Genomic DNA, 22,597 nt, shown 5'->3' on the forward strand with positions numbered 1-22,597 from the left:
TGTGGGACAATGATAAAAATTGTACTTGTCTTAACTCAAAGGATCTAATCTAATCTTCATCTATAGCTTGACTATACAGTTGCCTAACTGTCCAAAACACTTATTAGCAATTCGGTAACACATCTAATTAAATTAATTCACATTTACTAATTCTACTCTTAATTAAAAATTAAGCACCACATTAAAACTCAGTTAAACATTCCAAAAGAACTTCTCTGTAATTTCTATTGAGCTGTTCTTCACTTTTTCAGAATAAGGAAGGTTACTCTGGAATAAGCAAGAAGATTCATGCTTTGGTTTTGTGATAGATTCTAGCATTTTTGAAGCTTCATTGATTCTTATTTCTCTTACTTTCTTTAAGTTGTGTTAGCTCTCTAATCATCCTAGAAATCTTTTAAACACAACTTCGGATTGGATTAAACACTTTTTGCTTTTATTCTAAAAATCATTATTTTGTAATTGCTATGAAAGAGAAACTCTGCTATAAAGCATTGTGCCATTGAGTCTTTTTGGAAAAAGCTTAAAAGAGAGAAGATGATGACTAATGTCTATATTCATGAGTCTAACGAATCATTTATGAAGCCCAACTATAAATAGAAGTATTTTTGAAGACAATTAAAAAACATGCAAACAAATGAACAATAATATTTATTTTATTTACTATTTTGCCGACTTTCTAATTTTATATTCATTACAAATGAGCTTTATTAATTGTATCAACTCTTAAAGTGAGTGTTTGACAAAGGTAGTTCATTTTAAACTTATTCTATACACCTTTGTTTTTCTTTCTTGAGACAGAGGATCTTAAGCACGAAGGTATAAGAGGGATTAATCATTACCTTTGTAAAGGGAGTAACTTAGAATTTAATATAAGTTTGGGATTATAATGAGGCTACCAAGAGCTCAGATTAATCTTGGTGATTAGTGGAGAAAATCTCATGTGGTACTTGGTAATATATTTCTTGCTCTCTATTATGAGCAAGATTCTCTTCCTTACTTTCTGTTATGATTGGTGATACCTTTCTAAACTCATCTCTTTGAATTTATTATTAGATAAATTTTTTATTAAGCTCAATTTAGCCCTTCTTAGGCAGACTTTCAATTGTTATTAAACTTGGTTGCTTAAATTTAATTTAATCATCAAAGTATAAAGATCTTATTAATAGTTTATTTTGTACATGATAACCTCAGAGAAGGATTGTCTAAAACTAGACCACTTGCCTTCAAGGAGTGAAGACTATCCCTTTTTGATATTGAAATGGTAGACATCATCACCAAAGGCTTGTATGTTCTAATGGTGATTAGAGATGATGGGCTAATGAGAGAAAAAAGAAAATAAGAATCAAGTGATGAGGATAAACATCTTGTCAATCTTAATACTAAGGCCAAGGTTATTATAACTTGTGCACTCAACTATGTTGAATACTATCATGTTACTCATTGTATGACTAATAGAACTCATTTATTACACATTTTTTATGCTAATTATGATCATTAATCATCTGTTATTAGCTCAAAGCATACACATTTTTCTTTGGACTACTAAGTTTATTTTGGTCTAAAAAATAAACTTGTGAGAAAATGTAAAAGAAAATTTGACAAAGTGTATTTCAAGTGAAATAGAAGAATGGTCAGATTAGTTTTTACAAATTCAGTTTATTTTGGGAGTAATTAAATAAAACTCAATAATTTTTATTGACTTTTTTAAGTGTGTTCATTTTACCTAGTTTTTAGTTTGTAATTGTGTGCGAGTGGGATAATCATATTTACATGCCCCTGTAAAGTTCCCCACTAGTAGCTTCTCTTATGACTTTACTTTTTTGGGCATTGGATCTTTTACTTCTTCTCCTATCATTAATATAAAATGCCCATTTTTTTATAATTCAAAAAAGAATGGGAGATGTGCCTGTTTGAAGTAGCGAAGGACTATGGTATAGTAAGAAAGAAAGTATGTTAAGGTTATGAAGTAAGGTCAGCTAGTTAAGGAAAGGTCAGGTCATGAAATTGCTTAGCTGTTAATTAATTAAACTAAGTAGTGGTAAGGCTCAGGTATAGAGCCTTCTATTGTAGACTGAGACCACATAAAGGTAGAACACCATAGAAACTTTACTTACTTTATCATAAACCTTAATTTTGCTATGCTCAATAAGAACTTGAAATAGAAAAAATTGGTTTGTGTTCTACTTCTAAAGTCAATCGCCTTTACCCAAGTGTGAATTGCAGATGACTCTCCAGTGGTTCCTTTCCTTCATACTTTACTTTTGGGTCAACTCAACCCGAATGGGAAGAAGAAGGTTAGCTAAACAGTGGTCTACTTTGTAAATTTGTTGAGGTAGACCAATCAAGCATTTTAGAAAAGGGAAGGGAACTTTTTGTCGAAGGCCCCTAGACTAATAAAGTAACACTTACCCCTATCAACCACTATTAAAGATCTTAACTCTTCAAGTTTGTACCAAAACTATTGGGTTTGTAATCAGAAGAGAGTTAAAGATCTTAACTCTTGAAGTGTGTACTAAAACTATTTTGGGCAGCTTTATGTGCCTATCACTTGGACAATTTTAATAAATTATCCCTTCTAAATATGAGTGCAAGGCTGTACTTTAATTGGATTTTATGATGTCACATTTTATTAAATTAAATCATGTGTATTTTCTAACATAGGTGAGACGCGCACATATATATCAATTAGGCAAGTGTGCCAAGGCTTCAAGGAGTTGAATTCTAATTATTTAGGCATCATTTGTTATAATTGGTAAGAGTAGATCTAATTAAATTGTTGATGATGCATGAGATTAAGTTGACACACTTTGAAATTATCTACAAGCCAGTGAGAATATGCCACCCTGCAAGCCTCTTCTATGTGACTTAGATCCACTTGCATTTTTATTTTAATTATCTTTAATTTTAATCATTTGGGAACTAAAAAATAAAACATTCTATACATGCCATTCTCATAGAAATTTCTAATAAAAAATTCATCTCAAAGCCATTCTATCATTTTTCTCTTATTCTTCATTGTTCTTCTATTAAAACCATTTAGCCACCCTTGAATCACCATCAATTCTCTCACAAACCTCCATAGACCACACCACTCTCTTCCTCTCACCTTGACCATCCATTCCCTAGCACTCTCTTGAAGTTGCAAAGCTTCAAATCATCATTTCAATGGCTAAAGAGTTTAGCTACCTCATAAAGATCATGATGGCCATTAAGATGCAGATAAGAGGCTAGGCACCTTGGAGGAATCCTAGAGAGAGGAAGATGAAGGATGAATCATGAGCTCTACATAGCTAAGCTTTTCTAAATTCCTAGCTCTTCTCTTTTAACTTGATGATTAGATACTTTAATTGAAGATTTAATTATAATAGCCTTGTAATTCTAATTTGAATTTAGTCCTTATGTAAAGAGATGATGTTTGCAAAATTACTTTCTCTCTTATTTATTCATGGTTGAGTTTGGCCACCTCTTGGAATTATGCAAAATTTTATGTTTTTCAATTGGTGAATTGCTTGCTTTAATGTTACATAATCTTCTGATGTTGATGCTTGTCACATTGAGTATCTTTACATAATCTTATGGCTACTCATAATTCTTTTCATGGCCATGGTACATAAGGGGAGAATTAATGGTCACACTTGTCCAAAACTTACACCAATTAGTTAAATGAACTAAGGACTTTAATCTAAGACTTAGGGAATTGAACTAGTTAGGTTGATCAACTTCAAATAATTTTCCTTAACTAGTCCAATCAAAGGGAGTTTAGAAGCATTAATTGGCTTAATTATCAAGGAGATAAGGATTTCAATATCAACCAATCATTAGGGTTCCAACTCATTAAAGGAAATTTCCATTTCACATACTTTAGCTTAGAATTTTGCACTTTGTTTTAGTTTTATAGAAACCAATCTCAACATCTGGGTGACTTATTTCACTAGTTAAACTTTATATTAGATTTTAGTCACTCACTAGGGAGATATGTTGAACCTTTGCTACATTCAAGGTTAATTCTAGCACTATCTTGAATGTGTGTGTGATAGCCAAGTCAACATTTGGCACCATCACCAAGGAGTGTGCTAAGTTTGATTTTGAGGTTGATTTAGCATTTAATTTTCATTTTTGAACATTTTCTATGTTTCTAAATTTTTCTAGAAATTTTTCAAAAATAAAAAAAAATTGCGTTTTACATTTTTAGTGTTTTGTGTGTTTGTTTTAATTCTAAATTTGAATTCTAGGTGTTTAAATTATTTTCTTTGAATTTCTAGTCTTATTTTAGGTTTTGTGATTTTTGTGTCAAAAGTTTGAAAACAAAAATTGTATTTTAGGTTATCAAGAAAAGAGCTAAACATCAAGTGAGCAAATTCCACCATTGTCTCTCTTTCTAGCATTCCTAACCTGATTTCAAAACTTCATTGGGAATGCCTTAGGAGGAGTTTTGACTAGAGATTTCATTCATTGGAAAGCTACACTTCTTGTCTTAAATTCAACACTAGTTTTATCAATTTTGGAAATGGAACCCATTTTATGCCCATTTTACAAGCCAACAAGGTCTAGGAAGCCTTTTTGGAGGATTCTAAAACCTTGAGGTGTTTTTGAGTAATCATATCTCTCACTTTATGTGTCCAAATTACTTGTTCTTTTCTCAAATTGTTCCTCATTGTCTTATCTCTACTTCTTGTTTCGGTCATTTTTAATAGTTGCGCCATTAACCTATTTGAAAGAGTGTTAGATTCTTATAGGGTCACCTAGAGGAAATTTTGATTCTCTAAAGCTATTGACCAAATTGTGTGAAGTATAAAATTCTCTCTCTATTGCAATTATATTGTTAGTGGACAAGTGAAGATTTATTGACTCTTGAGTTGGCAATTTTAAACATTTATTTTGTTTTGTTTTTACTTGTTTTAGGTGAGTTCTGGGACTCATTGTTTCCATCAATCCATACACATATTTGCACAAAACATAATCTATCACATTGCCAAATTTCTACTAAACACAAGTTAATCTCTATCATGATTTATAAACAAATTCATTTAATGTACAATCAATTAACAAGAAATTATACAAACTAAATTTTTCCCAATTATCTCAAACCTTTAAGAGATCAAAGGTTTAGCTTTTAGCTACCAACACTTCTAAAGCTTTCCTCAAGCTTGAATGGTGCCAAAGAGTGATTAAATCTATAACTAATCAAATCATTCATCAATAATATCCTTATTAGTATAAATCTCAGTACTATAGTTGAACTCTTCTAGTCCACATAAAATACAATCTCTCACTTTCCAACATACCCATAGGGTTTACTCAATTCTCTTAACTTACATTGTCATAAATGAACCATTAAACTACTATTAATGGCTTCAAAACACCTCAAACAACTCTATTTATGCCAATTTTTTGATATTACTGGCACTTACCAACAAACCTTTTATTAGGTTAGGTTTAGATAGTCTATATAACTCCCATTAACTCTATTTAAATCAATGAGTTTAGACCCATAGTCTCTATAGACCAAAAATCTCTTTCCTAACTCAAATCTTCAAGAAAGTGAAAGAGAAAGGGAGGAAGAAGCTTGGTACACTTACCTTGGGTATTATCTAGCTCTAATTCACTCCTAAACCTCTAATGTAGCAAGCCTTAGTAGAGAAATAAGCCGTGCTCTGTAACATCCTCAATTTTCTAATTCATGCATTAATGCTAATTAAGGAATGAATTAGTAAATTAACGTGAGATTAGGACTTTTTTTGGTGAAGTGTTGTTTTGACTCTCTGGGATGTTATGTGAACATATTTGAGTAGGAAAATAGTGTTGCAAAGTAGAGCGTGTGAGCATGGTGAGGAATTCTTCTTACTATGCCACGTGTTGTGGTGTATGGTGAAGAAACTTGGTAAATAAGCACGTTTTAGCTCATGAAAAATAGAAGAAAATCAAGAGAAATAGGTTCAAGTATGGAGAAGAAGGAGACCCTTGCTAGGGCAATAAATTTCGGGAGCAAGGATGATGTTTCCAACTTATTACTTATTGGGTAAGTCTTGTATTGCTTTAACCTCCAATTCTACTCTATTTTTTCTTAGTTTAAGCTATTGAGAATTAAATTTGGAAGTTTTAAGGAGTTGATTTCTTACCCTATAGTAATAGAAAGGTTTTTTGAGACTAAACTAGACCTTTATGACTAGTTTGAGTCTGAACGATAAAGCTTTAAAGCTATAGGCTCAAATTAACTTAATTTAGAAAGAGAAAACTCAAAGGAATTTAGTAGTTAGTGTGTTAGTACTTGAATTGAGTAGTGATAGGGTGTAGAAAAGTAGAAATAGACACGAGTAAAGGAAATGATGACAATTAGGTGCTAGGTTGCTATAGTTGCCATTGTTTTCCAATCAAATAATTGACTTAGGGTGCCTCAATTTATGTAGATTCTTGTGTGTGACATGTTGAAATCATGAGAAGGAGTTTAAATGAGGTTTTGGAACATGAAAAACCCTTTCTTACAAACATAGGGGTTGAGGTAACCATATAATTCATTATGTTTATTAGCTATTATAACTATGTAGAAGTAAATGTAAAATTATGCATTTATTGTTTTATAAGTTTTTATGCATGATTTTGACATGTAAATGAGTTTAGCATGAAATTGATTTGTGAAATGAAAGTTTGATGATTTCTGACTTTGTTTAATATATATTCATATATATATGGTATAAAGTGTGGAATTGAGATGAATTATGTGAAAAAGCATGATCATAGGGGGTGGGAGTTCACCTAAGGTATGTGTGGATATGTGTGCGTGGAGATGTGACTAAATAAATCCATATGGCCGAGCCGACACCATAGGACATTCGGTACATCATTTTACGAGTTGGTACCACGGGTAATACGGTACAGCATTATATTAGGATTGTTACCATGGGATATTCAAGCAATCTGGCAACTTATAATGCCCATTAAGGTGCAGTTAAGAGTCAATAATGCCTTTATCACAAGTATGTGAGATGAGGGACACTATAGTCCAAAGGTAGGATAGATTACCTTTGGCCAGGTGTTTCTACCACTGAAGGTGTGCTTAGGTCAATATGTGATTGATTCATTAAAGCCCTAGGTTTTGTGTCAAGGAGCTTTAAAGGATCGGTGCATACATGATCATGCTAGTAAATGTGATTGCATTAAATGTTAGAAAAGAGAACAGTTATATGAAAAACTATGTTATAATGTATATAACCTATTACTTGATTTTGTTTACTTTTATATGGTTATTTGTGAAGGTGAACATTCATAATCTATATTAGTTACTGAGATTTTGATCTTACCTATGGTTATTTACATTTTTCATGTTTTGGTAGTAATGATGCTAAAGGGAAAGATTCAGGCTAAGAATTGTGATTTCTCAATAAAGCCTTGTAAGCTTAGGTGTAATGAACTTGTATATACTTAATAGTTATGAATATATATGTAAGTTGCCATAAGTTTCTTAGTTAGTAATTATCAGTGTTTCTAATAGTAAATTAGTCAATTTAGATAAATTATTCATTAATGAGATTTATGGGAGACTAATATAATTTTTAAATTCTTGGACAGCCTTAGGAGAAAGCTAGGTCAATGTTTGAGCAGGCTATGGCACGGAAGGGAATTTAAATTTTGGTAGGACTTTCTGTGCCATACACCATGGCGAGTGTGTCAATGTGTTGCGGTGGGCATGCAAAATCTGCACTTATCATATTGTAAACTAGACTAAAAATCAAAAGAGAGGAAAGGGTAAACTCGAGAGCAGTAATGGAGAAGAGTTTGTGGTTGTTAGGGCTTGCTTCTAACATGATTTTGGAGGCCTTTCAAGCTTCATATACATTGGGTAAGCTTTCTTTTCTTCTCCCTCTCCCTTATTATACAAAAATTTGGACATTTGGTGCAATAGGGGGCTTTGATTTCGGTTCCATTGAGTTTAGACTAAGCCCATTAGTTTATTTAAGGTCTTAAGGAGTTAAATCAAGCCTCTAACCCTAAGTTTATGGGTTTTATAATGATTAGAAATTTTTATTGAGGGTTTAGATGAACCTTAAGCATAATCTAGAGATTTTAAAACAATGAGGCATATTGATTAGTGACTTTAGTATAATGGGATGTTTAATAACATGGTTAAAGTGTTTGGGAATGGTTGATATTGTTAGAAAAGGAATTTGGGTATTTTAGGTCCTTAGAATCTAGTGAATTTAGGGTTATCTGGAGTGATAATTGATGATTGCCACTTAATTATGTAGATTGAGTATTACTCGACCTACCTCATGCATATAGAATATGTGGAGCTAATGTTGAGCCATGGTAACCCTTTTGTGTGATAAAGGATTGAGGTAACAGAATAATTCATATTGATTGATTATATTGCTTAACTATTTATGAGCAGATAAATATATGTGTTTACATGTGTTTTGAAAGCTTAGCATATTATAAAAGATGATTTTCTTGTACATTAGAAACTACTTTTGAAATGATAAATAATTTTGAGTTCTTATGTGAAAATTAGTGATTTCTCATAACAGTGTGAAATGTATGGTAATTTGAGCATGATCACATTAGGGGGTGAGAGTTTACCCATAGGAAGGAGTAATGGAAGTCTATATGGCATGTATCTCCTTAGTGTCTAGTAAGGCATAGTGTTAGAGATTTTCCTATTAGTATCCATGTGAGATATGTCGTTAGAAAGTGACGCTCTTTAGCATAAGTAATGTAGTATTGGAGTAACGACACCATGATTCATATGCAATAAGGGGAGACCATAGTCCGAAAGTAAGATATGACACTTTTGGCTAAGTGATCCTACTACTGAAGGTGAGCTCAGACCATTGTGGATATGCACTTGGTTCAAGAGCATATGATTTCAATCGAGGTGATACGAAGGCTCGGATGGTAGGATGATCATGCTAACAATAAATGATTTGTCCATTTGGATGTGGTCAAGGCCCTAGAAGTTGCCAATAACTTGTGGCTTTGAGGGGACACATACCAGCACCACATTTGCTAGCATAAGGGGTTAGGAGCTATGTTGTTACATGGCATGGTGCATTGTGTAAAAATCACTTAAAACTAACATGATCAACTTGTGAAATTAGAAGGGAGAATTGTGAAAAGTGCATTTAAAGAGGTGGAGAAGCTTAGCTCTGCTAAGGCTTGCAATATCTACAGCTTGGGAGGTTACTTCAATTAGTGACTTGTTTGGTAAGTAGCGCACAGCCCTAAGCTTCATTTCTATCCCATTTTCATTGAATTTCATTAGTTAAGAAATTGAACTAAGGAGTTTTATGGTCTTCGAATCTAAAAGAAAGATTTAAAAAAGACTATTAAATATGGAACTATGATTTTATGACTAGTATGGAGTTGAATAATTATGCTTTGAGAATTTAGGCTCAAAATAGCCTATAAGTTAGGTTAAATGGTGAAAATTAGTTGAATAAATGTGTTAGGAGGTTACTATGGTTATTTGAATAGATTATAAGGCTAATGACTATAGATAATGGACTTGTGAATTCAAAAAGGTGCTAATTGGACTGTTTTATGTGTTAAGGGATTCGGTTTAGTTGAATCGATGCTTATATGAAATGTTGAGAATTGACTGAGGGACATTATATTATGTAGATTGAGCAACTGTGGCATTGCTCGTGAGAATCTACACCCTTGGGAGGTTAATGTGATTTATAACCCTTAGTAGTAAGGGTTAAAGGTAACTAGAGTGACCATTTTTCTTGTTTGTTTGTGAAATTGTTTAAACATATCTTTTATATAACTATGTGCATTATGTTATGAACTGATAAAGTAGCAGCATCGTGAAAGAATATGTATGCAAGTATGTGAGTATTGATTGAAATGAATTTAAAGTGTCATGTGCATTAACATGCATCGCATCCATAAGTATACCCTAGATTATGATAGGGGGATGCAGCCTTGCTCTGAGGTGGTCTAGGAAGTCCTGATGAGCTTGAGTATAAAGCTTGACTCCACTACGATTGACCTAAGAGAATCTTGATGATCGAGAGCATAGAGCTTGACTCCACCACAATGAACCTAGGATATGGAATTATCCATAAGGTTACCCTAGACTAGGGTAGGGGGTCGTGGTCCTAATTTATATAAGGCTAGGAAATCTTAATGATCTAGAGTGTAGAGTTTAACTCCACTATAATGGATCTAGGAGACGACCCATACGAGAGGATTATTGAACTAAGATTGTCACTACCTAATAGAACACATTTGTTACACACTTTTATTTGTCAATTAAGACCCTTTTATTAATGCTTTATCACCTCAAAGTATACACATTGCATTAGATTCGAAATTTTGCCTAAGTTTCAATTTTTAGTGCACTATGGGTATTTTGGTCCCAAAAATAAACTTTCGACAAAATGTATATGAAAAATTAAAAAAGTATATTTTATGTCCAATTGATGAGTGATTAAATTATATTTTTAAAATTTATTTTAGTTTGAGAGTAATTAAATAAAAAGTCAACATTTTCTAAAGTGTCTTAGTTCGACCTAGTTTTCAATTTGGCTTTGTGTGAAAATTCTTATATAATTTTGTGCAACTTGAAAATTGATTATTTTAATAAATTCTCCCTTCTAATTTTGAATTTAATTATGGACATTAATTATATTTTATTATGTCACATGCTATTTAATTAAATTATGTAATTTATGTGACATAAGTTGCATGTAACTTGTGCATCAATTGGGCAATTGACGTTAACACTCCTTGAGGTCAATAGCTGAGCACTTGGGGTGTGATTTCTGATTATGTAAAGGATTAAGTCAACCTTAATAATGTGAATGACGCATGAAAAATTAGGCACACATTGGAATTATCTATAAACCAATAGGAGGGTACCACCTTACAAGTGTGACAAGGCTCCCATTTCTATTTTAATTTCTCTTCCTAATTTTTAATTGATGCTTCAGCTAAGGGAAACACCAAAGAGTGCACACACAGCACTAATTTGGAGATTCACAAGTCATTCATTTCATCTCCCATATTCTCTCTCTCTTATTCTTAGCGTTCTTCATTTTCTCCATCTTCTCTCTACATTTCCAACAAATTCCAGCCACCATTTCTCCCTCTTTCCGCCATCAAATCTACTCAATTCTTCCACCATTCTTCTCCTCTCTCAAGGTTGACCACATGCCAATCACTTGGAAAAAAATTTAAGCTCAATTCATCAAGATCAATGGAGCAACCCCTACGGCCATATAATGTTCATGAAGGTGGCAATATTTTCTTGATATTTTCTAACTAGAGTCTTCATGGAATCCTAAGAGAGAGTTGATGAAAGAGGAGTTTTAAAGTCTTCACTTGGCTAAGCTCAACTATTTCTTCATTTTGTTTCAAATTCATTAGAAGACTATGACTTTTGTTGATTGTAGTTCAATTTGACTTTATTTTCATGGTTATTTGTAATTTGTAATGTTGCAACAAGATTGTTGAGTTGAATTTCATGACCTAAGTACTGTTGGAATTTCATCCACTCTGAATTTTCATAGTAATATGTGATTTCAATGGCTGAATGTCTTCTATTAGCCTAGCATGTAATTTAGTGGTGAATACTTGATGAGTTGCTTGAGCTTTCATAGTTTTGAGCTTAAGTACAATGTAACCTCTTTTTACATTCACTCAATGTAAAAGAAGATCATGGTCTTATTACTACCTCCCATCAATTATAATAATCAAATTTCATTTTTAAAAGCTTTGGCCGAAGACTTATTTTATAAAATCATTCAATTCACAATATAATCAGAAAAATACATAGCGGAAGCAAATTATATACTCCTCAAATACGTAGTGAACATAACCCACCAGCATTTATATCCCAATTACATGTATTTCAACACAAAAATAAAACTAAAATTTGGTCCGTGCATTGTGGCGTGTAGTCCGTGCACCTTGGCATACAGCACAGAGCCACGCACTTACCCTTTCTATGCCGTGCGCTACGGCATATGTCATCATACACCGCAGTGCGCCTGTCCGATTTTCTACTATCATTTTGACAGCAAAATAACAAACTTTTGATGTGCGCCGTTTTCACATACGGCATCCGATCGGAGTGATTCAAGTACCTACATGAAACTTAGCTCATTTACTAACTAATAAGATAGGTTTGGACATGATCTAACTGTTAGATTAAAATTTAGATACTCAGGTGTAAAAAGTCACTTTTTCTAAAAAAATTTGCACACCCAAGCACTCAAATTGATCCCTTTCTCTCATTAGACCACACTAAGCCTTGAACTAAGTCCAAAAGACTTGATTGACCACAATTAATCACAATCATACTCATATATCAAAATTTAACCCTTCTATGGCCAATTTTCATAATTTACTAAAATCATGGCCATTCTTCACCTTAACTTCACCCCAAGTAAACAAGTTTTGATCCTTAAGAAAGATATTTAGTTATGTAGAGGAACAAAAAAGGAAGAGAATGGTGGTGATGTGGTAAAATTTGAATGGTTAGATTGAGAGATATGGAGGAGAAAGAGTGAAAGTGTAGATAAAGAAGTGAGAGGATTTGATGAACTTGAAGTTTTAAATCTTAAAAAATAAGTGAAATGATCTGAAAATTCATCCTAATCCTAATAAAAATCTATTTGGGATGAAAATATGATGGTCTACTTGCTAAACAAGTTGTCACAAAACTTAAAACAAGTTATTAGCTCAAGTGAGGTAAAGGGTAGTTTAGGTTGCAAGTTAACTTAGGTGATAATTCCAATATTGCTTTTCTAATCCCATATGTGCATAGACATGATAAGCTCTTATGTTTCCTTAATTGCCTTGGAATTCACTGCTAATGCCATTCAAATTTAGATCTAAAATTTTCTTCTAAGCTTCTCAAACACATTACAATTATCTTAAACATTGAAAAGTCAACTTGATCCCTTGTACGCAAGTGCATGAAAATTCATGTGTGCCTCATTAGCGTTGATAAATCACACCATTTTGAAGCCCATTCAAGTCTGAAATTTCATGCTCCTTGTAAATACCGTATTTTGTCCGGGCATTTTTTTTATTTTAATAATAAAAAATCAAAAAATATAAAAAATATAAAAATGAAATTTAATCCTTTTTAGGATTATATTTTCAAAAAAAAAATCTTGCTTAATTTTTTTTAAAAAAAAATCCCTCTCAAATTATCCCAACCATTCAAAGATATTGGGAATCAATTTTTTGAGACTCAACTTTTTTAAATTTCTCTCCTTAAATTTTTTTTTCCATTTAAAAATATGTATTTTAAAACTAAACTTTTCTTTCTCTCCCTCAATCAAATTAATAAAAAAAAAAGCATTAAAGAATGGCTAAAAAAAAGAAAAAAAGAAAGAGAGCATCAGAACACACGCACACACATACTCTTTCGGCCATGTGCAGAAAAAGAAGAAAACAGCAGAAAAGAGACACGAAATGCAAAAACAGCAAAGAAATGCAGAAACAGCAAAGAAACACAGGCACAGAGATGCAGAAATAAAAATAAGCAAACACTTTCGGCCATGCAGCAGGAAAAAGGATAGAAACAGCAGAACGCACGAACACATGAGCTGCAGACGCTGAAAGAACCAGAGGCAACAGACACGAAACGCAGAAGAAGCAAAACAGAGCATAAAGAACAGTAAGCAACCGGAACACGTACGCATATACATTCGGCTGGTAGGAGAAAAGAAACAGAACTAAGGACGCACGCATGCATGAAGGAAACGGCACAGCAGAGAAAGCAGACGGGACGGCACAGAAAAACATAGCTGGCATGATTCTTTAAAGCCCTGTAACGGCAGGCACCCCAAAGTCCTGTTACGACAGGCACCCCAAAGCCCAGTACCGGCTGGCATAATTCTTTAAAACCCTATCACGACAGGCACCCTCCAAGCCTTGTAAAGGCAAGCATCCACCAGGTCCTTTGGAACATAGGCAATTCATCTCCATTGAGGTTTTGTTTTGTTTATTTCCTAAATCACATTTCATTTTAAACCTTTTGTTTTATTTTGTTTTGTTTTGTTTTTTGTAGGTACCTAAGAGTCTTGCCTTTCTAAACAAAATACATATTTCTCTCTTCATTCATTTCTAAGATAAAAATATCATCTTATGAAATTTTCACTTAGAAATCAAATGAAGAGGGGGCAACTAGTCAACATATATTTTGTTTGGATCGTTGTCATTTGGTTATTTTCATTTGCATCACATTGCTAAAACTAAAAAATTATTATGCTATTGTGTTTGTTATCCAATAGTCTTGCATCATTTGGTCATTTTGATTTGTGTCAAAAAAAAAATCAAAAAAATCATCATTTTATTGTGTTTGTTATCCTATAGTCTTGCATTCTTTTATGTTATTTGGTTATTTTCATTTGCATCACATTGCTCAAAAAAATCAAAAAAAAATCATTTTACTATCTTGCATTGTGTTTGGATCTTTGTCAATTGATCATTTTCTTTTGCATCACATCATCTCATCACATTACTAAAACAAAAAAAAATCATGTCATTGTGTTAGTTAAGCAATAGCCTGGCATTTAATTATATCTTGTCGTGTCAAGGGCAATTAGATCTTTTCATAGGTATTGCGTGGCCGGCCAAAATACATGTTCTATCTTTACTTGTCACTTATGTAAGGATTCAAAAGTACACTTTTTCATATACTTACATAAGAAACAAGTAAAGAGGGGCAACTGTGAACACTATATTTTGTCCGGGCATTTTTTTTAATTTTAATAATAAAAAATCAAAAAATATAAAAAATATAAAAATGAAATTTAATCCTTTTTAGGATTATATTTTCAAAAAAAAATCTTGCTTAATTTTTTTTTTAAAAAAATCCCTCTCAAAGTATCCCAACCATTCAAAGATATTGGGAATCAATTTTTTGAGACTCAACTTTTTAAATTTCTCTCCTTAAATTTTTTTTTGGTTTTCCATTTAAAAATATGTATTTTAAAACTAAACTTTTCTTTCTCTCCCTCAATCTAATTAACAAAAAAAAGATTATTAAAGAATGGCTAAAAAAAAGAAAAAAAGAAAGAGAGCATCAGAACACACGCACACACATACTCTTTCGGCCATGTGCAGAAAAAGAAGAAAACAGCAGAAAAGAGACACGAAATGCAGAGACACGAAATGCAGAAACAGCAAAGAAATGCAGAAACAGCGAAGAAACACAGGCATAGAGACGCAGAAATAAAAATAAGCATGCACTTTAGGCCATGCAGCAAGAAAAAGGACAGAAACAGCAGAACGCACGAACACATGAGCTGCAGACGCTAAAAGAACCAGAGGCAACAGACATGAAACGCAGAAGAAGCAAAACAGAGCATAATGAACAGTAAGTAACTGGAACACGTACGCATATACTTTCGGCTGGCAGGAGAAAAGAAACAGAACTAAGGACGCACACATGCATGAAGGAAACGGCACAGCAGAGAAAGCAGACGGGACGGCACAAAAAATAGAGACAGAAATGTAGAAAAACAGAGCAGACTTTGGCGCACACAGAAGATACAGTAGCAAAGAAGAAGCAGAGTAGAAGAGCAATGATTCACCTCTTCCATCCTCTATATAAGACCGAACGGAAAACTGGAGGGGGAGGTTGGGAGAGAGAGCAAGAAAAGAAAAAAAAATGAGCTGGACGAAAAAAAACAGAGACCGAGAAGAGGAAGAAAGACATAGACGGAAACGATAAAGAGAGAGAGAGACGGGACAAAAATGAAGGAGAAGGAATCTGGAGAGAAAGAAGAAACGAAGAGAGAGTCTGGAGAGAAAGAGAAATAGAGACTGAGAAGGAGGAAAGAGAAGAAAATGCCACAGTCACGAGACACGAAAACAGAGCATCGAGGACGAACGAGGTGGAGATATAGATTCGAAGCTGAAACAGAGGCTGAGAAGGGAAGAGACTGAGACGAAGAGAGAGGGACCGAAGGAGCTGTTCTAGTTGAAAAGAAGAGACTGAGGAGTTGAGGGAAGAAGCTGTCCTGGCTGGGAAAAAAGAAGCTGAGAGGACGAGGAAGGAGCCGTTTCAACAGAAGCTGTAATATCACACGGTGATACGGGAAGGACCTGAGGCCATAATCCCTATCTCCTTTACTATCCCCATTGACACTAGCTACTCCAAGTAATATAATCCTCTCATCTCTTTAATCCTTACGTTACTCTCAGCATGTTCTTGTTTTTTTTCTCTTCTCTTCTATGTATTACATGAAATCTAATTGCCTCAACATTATCATTCTCAAATTATAAATATGTGGCTTGTTATAGATTCTATGATTTGTGTACGTATGCAACATGAATTGTTTGCATACACCTTGCTATATTTTGACTATGTGGTTCATTGTCATAATGATATATATACAAAAGATTGGTGATTCTTTTTGAACGCTTGATACAATGCAAGTAAATATTGCTAAGCTAATGTGTCAAATTGTTTTTGACATGATGATGATATATACCGTGAATGTGCATTTAAGGTTGAATTATTTTTGCTTTAAAGATATGTTTGTATTTTACTTGTGGGTCTCGTAAAATCCTAAGAGTTTTCATTGGTAAATGATTTTTGTAAATAAAATAAAAAAATATTTTTATAATTTTAATTAATTAAATTAATGAATTTAAATTGTAATCAAATTCACCAATTATATCTGTTAGTCATGTGAGATTTTTGAATCTCCGTAGACTTCTAAGATAATCATATTATCGTATGAATCAATAAGGCTCTGCAGATATAACGATTAAGTTTTTAAAATATATATATAAATTATATAATTAATTAAATTAAAGACATATTTAAATTTAATTCCTTCTCGTGTGAGATTCTAGAATCTCCACAGATATTTAGGATAATCATATTACCGTATAAGTCAATAAGGCTTTGTAGGTATGTTGATTAAAATTCTTCAAGACATGTATTTACATGCTAAAGAATTATCATGAATACTTAAAAATGTACATAAGAATATAAATAAATAAATTAAACTGCCAAATTCTTTTATCGTGTGAGATTTCAGAATCTCCGCAGATATTTAGAACAACTGCATTACCGTATGAATCAATAAGGTTCTGCAGGTACTGCAATTAAATTCCAAATCACAAAATATAAAAAAATAAATTTTAAACTCTTTTCTTTCTTTATTTCAAAAATTCAAAAATTAAGAAAATAATTAAATTTAAATTACTTTTTGCAATTTAAAACACACATATCAAAATTTCAGAAATTGTTTTATTTGCAAAATGGTGAATTATTTATAATTAATTTCTCTTTAAAAAAAATATTTTTATACCAACAACTTTTAAGCCCGAACTACGTGGACTTTGATCCCCATCACAAGGTACGTAGGCCTCAGAGTCAGATTCTGAGTCAAGTCCGTCCTCCCTCGTAAATAAATAAATATTTCCTACCTAATTCTTATCATTTTTATCAAACACATGAATACAAAAGGGATAATTAAATAATTATAAAACCATATTAAAAGAGCACAACAAACTTCAGGTAACCGTTCTGACGAACGGGTGTTATGGCGTGCCTAATACCTTCCCCACACTCAACCAACTCCCAAACCTATTCTCTGATTACGCAGATCATCCTTATCCTCCATTTAATCGGTTTCTCGAGATTTACCTCAAAATCTTAGTGGCGACTCCTCGTTCGATCTGGTTCTCGCCGTGAAGGCCGGGACCTCCGCTCGCGCGCCATCCGCATTGCATTTTTCCGGGTGCGACACTTCTTAGCTCCCTCATGTGCTAAACCAAGTCTTGAACTAAAGCCTCTTCTATGCAAAGTATCACTTTGAGTTATATCTTTATTTGTCACACTTATTCACCTCAATCATAATTAAATCAAATAATTAAATAATCATATTGTGACCTTTATATAATTAGACTAAGGTAGGAAATATTTAACTTATCCAAGGTATTAAAATGACTAAAGGAAAAGAGCCTTACAAGACATAAGTGTAGACAAGCACATGCTTGAACCGTAATCAAAAGGAGACAACCTTAAAATGTTGTCTTTTCTTAAAAACACTTAACCTAAGATGAATCAATAACAACTAATTAGACAAATCATCTCAGCTCATTAAAAGACATAAACCTCTAGCTTAACCCTAATTTGGTGAAAAAGTGTATTTTATGACCAACTTACCCTTAATGCATGTATTTGAATACTTAGGCAAAATTACACTAAGAATGTGATATCAATGTATATAGAGACTCTTAACATATAAAAATGGACCTAAAACTAATGCACACACAAAATTTCTAATTTGCCCCTTTAATTCCCAACAAAGTGCAAAATGACCAAAATACTCCTAATATGTATACTTTATCACTAAGAAATAAAATCCTAATTTATCACTAAGAATGCACATTTTAGGATTTTCTATCATAAAATATGGTCCTAAATATCTAAGAAAAGTGCGTAACAAATATGACCTATCAATTACCCAATTTGAGCAGTGATATGGTGGGCCCTATTCTATATAACTGGAAGTCCTAGTCCGAGTATAGAGATTACTCTACTAGGTAGAACCAAAAATACATGAGCATGAGCATAATGTGATTGATGAGAATGAATTTTTATATATGCATATGATATTGCTTTGATTGAAACACATGCTACTTTATCTCTTGTTTATGATTTTACTTACTAATCGATAATTAGGGTTACCTCTAAATTACTAGGACATATGTCTCATTCTGTTACTTTTAAACATAAGTGAAGATAGCATAAGAAGACTGAGAAAGGAAGCAAGAAAAGAGTAGCTTCATTTGATAGTGGTACGACTACCATTGAGTGAAATGAATTTATAATATGTTGTTAAAGTTTGAGTTGCCAACTAGGATGCATAAGTAAATGTGTATATGAATTGTGTCGTGAAAACTTTCTTGTATATATATGGTGTTGCATCTTACCGAGGTACCCTAGTGATAGGTACATGGGTAGGCCTAGATGCTAACTAAGTAAGCATAGAATGTTTTATACCTTATTCCACTTATATATATATATATATATATATATTTTTGTGTGTGTGTGTGTGTGAGAAAATTGATGTGATGATTGTGTTTATGCATGTGACAACTTGACATAATTGGTAAGGTGAAACCCTATTTGGAAGAATCGAGTATAGTTGTGATTCCCGACCATATGTTGAGGCAAAGCCCCATATGTAAGAGTCGGATGATTGAAAGTGAAACAAGTCTCTTTGTATAGTTGTTGTATGTATTGTGCCTCATATAAGTCCACGAGTATGTAATGTGGTATTGAGAGCTCAAATTGAATATATGTGTTATATGTGGTATGAAGTATCAATCAGATATATGTGGTCCTTTTGGACTTAATTCAAGGCTCAAAGTGGTCTAATGGAATAAGGAATGAGAATTAAGCACTTATGGTGCAAGTTTTGAAAGAAAATGTAGTTTTTTACACCCAAGTGTCTAATTTTAGATCAGATAATCAGATTAAGTTCAAACTTATCTCATTAGCTAGAATATATTGTAAGCTTTATGTGGGTACTTTAATTACTCCAATCAGACGTTGGATGTGGAAATGGAGCGTGACAGATATTCCCTTGATAAACTACCATGTGATAGCAGATTTTGCCATCATATGCATTACGGTGCATGGTGTGCCACACTACGACTCATGGCACAAATAAAGGCAAGGCATATTGCTCTATACCACACAATTCAAATAAGCTGTTGCACATGGCATGTAACACCTGCCTCGAGTGTTATCCAAAAATCACACAATTTAAATAAACTAAGTATGGTTAAAGAGTTGATCTTAAAACCAACTTAGAAAGTAAATCATTTAAATTACTAAATAAATACACCATTGCAAAATAAACATTGAAAACCTTTAGAAAAAAATAGGTTCTACCTATAACACACAAAAGAAAGTTAGACAAAAGCAGGGTAAAAGGATGCTATCACGACAATATTAAACTGTTGCCATGATAGCACTCCTGGGCTAATTTTCAAGAGGCGTCGTTCCACCATTCGACCTCCGATCAAAGTAATTTTAAAGATCACACATCATTTTTAATGATTACTAGTAGTGCACCAAATTCTAAAAAGATCTAATGGGTGAATTAAAATTTAGACACATTACAAGTTTGTCATTTTTGCTGTCATGACAGCATATTTAAACTAACTTTTAAAGTGCACCATTTCATCATCCGACCCTCGATCGAAGTGATTCTAAAGCCCACACATCACATTCAAAGAGTACTACAAGTGTACTAAATTTCAGAAAGATCTAACGGTTAAATTAAAATTCATACACATCCTAACCTCAATAATGGTTGCTGTCATGACATTATTATATTGTTGTGACAACATTAACAGCATCTTTAGATCAACTTTTAGAGCTCACTATTTTTCCATTCGATGTCTGATCGACATGATTCTAAAGCCCACATGAAGCTTATGAAAATTTTTACTTATGATCTAAATTTTATAGAAATCTAATAGTCGAATTGAGATTTGAACACAAGGATGTAAAAGTACAATTTTTTAGTAAAAATCATTTTCAAAACTGTCCAAATCTCATCCTAAGAGTTACAAACTTGTGGAAAAACTTTAGACATGTCAAATAAGACTAAGAGTTTCTAATAGAACATTCAAATGACGAAAAACCCCTATACATCAAAATTTGACCACTTGGGTGCCATTTCCTAAAATGGACTCTAAACTCCCAAAATGCACAAAATCATATACGAATGATCATAAATCAATCCAAACACCATGTGTTTATATACATGCACATTCTAAATATCTTCACTTGACTTAGAGATCCCCATAGGGGCCACAAGCCCACTCTCTCTATCTAAGGTGTATGTTTGCCCTTAGTATACAATTTGCAATGCAACTACTTTGCAATTGCATGTAGAATCACACATATTCATATATATACACCAAAATAAATATTTTCTTGTAATGAAAACTTGGTCTATCAAACGAAGCCATCAAAATCACACACCATAACCAATTTCCTAATCACAAGTCTACAAGTGGCAAAAATTCATACATAAGCACACAATCCACACATATTCACATATATGTATAGTCACATCCTATTAAAACCCTAATCCTAAATATATTACAATAGATTTTCTCAAAAGAAAGGGGTTATAGTTCTTTACAATTCACAAACAATCCCTAGCTCTGCTCCTTTCCTTATCTACCACTGGATCCTTCATCTGGACCTGAAAATATTGAAAGGAAAGGGGTGAGATAACCACAGTTTTAGTAATATAGAAATCTACATTTTGTTATTACAAAGTAAGCCATAGTCGAATAAATGAATAGTAGATTAAATATAACATATAATTTAATCATTTAAAATGCATGAATGCATGACATAGGCCAGTACAATCTTTTTTGACTGACAAAATGCCCCCTAGCATTCTTTAGCTCACAAGTGAACCTTATACCCACTTATACCTCTACAAGCATAAAATATAATCTAAAGCATGATTAAATTCACCTAACCACCTGTGTTCCTATAACGTGAATCCTAAGCAGTAGAAGCTAACTCCTTCCCAGAGCTAGCCCGGCTTACTCTCCATGTAAGAGCTACTTTGGCTTAGGCACTCAACCTCATACTTCATATGTTAGATTCCCTCCCCTACTGAGAGATGTCCAACATAAAATCCATAACCACTTTTGTACATTTAGCCTACAATACGAAAGGCAACACTGAGTACTGACAGTGTACCATAGAATATTGCAAGTCCACACCTCCCCATTGGTGAACTTCTACTGAGATCATGCCTTTCACTCTTATCTATCTTTCTCAATTTTTGACCACTTCAATGCTCTAAGGTAGTATAACAAATATCACTCTTCCCTTAAAGAGTTCCTTAGCCTATTTAAAGTACCAAACCCAGTTACACTTTCTTAAGCGCAACTTTCATTCTCTATAATTACGATGCATGCAAACAACCTTGTTTCTATAAAAACATTATTATTAAACAAATAGAAAGAATATATGCACTATTATTCAAGTAGTATCCTATAAGTCGTTATAAAATACAATTAATTGTATTTAATCATTTAAAACATATAATGTATGATAGCTAATAATATTTATTCAAAAATAGCTAAACAAAACAATAAGAAATATAAATTCTATTGTTACCTCAACTCTTTTATACTAAAAGAGTTTTCCCTTGTACAAAATGAAACTTGGCTTGTCCTTTATCCTCCAATTAAGTTCCACCAACAATGTCCTACATTTATAAGTAATCCACATCACTTTTTATGAAAAATAGCATTAATAAAGACTATAACTCATACCACACAACTTGGGTCAATAAGCTATAATCTATCTTAATGATCTATATACTAAACCAACCATTCACATAGTATCACTTAACTACCAAAATCATTTATTAGACACCACTAGGCCAATTTCAAAATTATATAATTTTTAATCAACTAAAAACCTTCATTTAATGTCACCAACTTTCATATTAACCCTTATAAAGAAAACCAAAGCTTAATTTAAATCTTATTGGATTCAAATAGCACAATTATAACTAAATCAATAGGCTTAAACTATTGAAGAGTGAAATTCAATCTCTTAGGGTTTGAT

Source organism: Prosopis cineraria, unplaced genomic scaffold, assembly GCF_029017545.1.
Source record: "Prosopis cineraria cultivar Desert tree isolate PC_DT_omini unplaced genomic scaffold, ASM2901754v1 PC2, whole genome shotgun sequence".
Taxonomy (NCBI): domain Eukaryota; kingdom Viridiplantae; phylum Streptophyta; class Magnoliopsida; order Fabales; family Fabaceae; genus Prosopis; species Prosopis cineraria.